The sequence below is a fragment of the Gavialis gangeticus genome, unplaced genomic scaffold (assembly GCF_001723915.1).
Source record: "Gavialis gangeticus isolate Ggan-Ray unplaced genomic scaffold, GavGan_comp1, whole genome shotgun sequence".
NCBI lineage: Eukaryota > Metazoa > Chordata > Crocodylia > Gavialidae > Gavialis > Gavialis gangeticus.
In genome coordinates, this window is record NW_017728993.1 from 25,623,527 (window position 1) to 25,624,099 (window position 573).

General features: G+C 36.3%; 1 protein-coding gene across 2 annotated transcripts in view; it reads left to right on the forward strand.

Annotated features, from left to right (window-relative positions):
- The window catches only part of TESK2 (testis-specific kinase 2), a 147,746-nt gene that overhangs the window by 70,305 nt on the left and 76,868 nt on the right, over positions 1-573 (forward strand). The window lies entirely within an intron of this gene.

Genomic DNA, 573 nt, shown 5'->3' on the forward strand with positions numbered 1-573 from the left:
GCTCAGGTCCCTTCCGACCCTAGAAACTATGAAACAATGCCAAGAATAAAAAATAAAATCAAGGTGTCCAGGGAAGAAATTCTTTAACAGTCTATGTATCAATGGTGAGAGCTTGGATAGTAAACGAGAGTAACTGGAATGTCTCATTGACATGGCTGGTGTTATGAAACGTGGTGGGAAGATTCATGTCCCTTGATGTATGGTGATAACTTGTTTTGGGGAATTTAAGCAAGGAAAAGGGGTGGGGGAAGTGCTACCCAGTTCAAAATGGCATTACTTGTCTGAGTCAGTGATGATGAGAAAACTTGTATGTGTTGCTTTAAAAAAAAAAAAAAAGCAAACTCAGATGTGTGATGATGAGAATTTTTAATTTTTATTTAAAGAATAGCAAAAGAAATCTGTAACTGATTGGATATTTTCTGACAATAGCCTGTATTCTGTAAATGAAAAATGCAAAACCATGTGAGAGAAACTAATGTGCATATGATTTTACTAATGTTTAAAATCAGGATAAGTAAGTATGTGCATGTCTAGGAGCTGCTGTAGAAGGGGAAGATAGGATAGTCAGCTGCT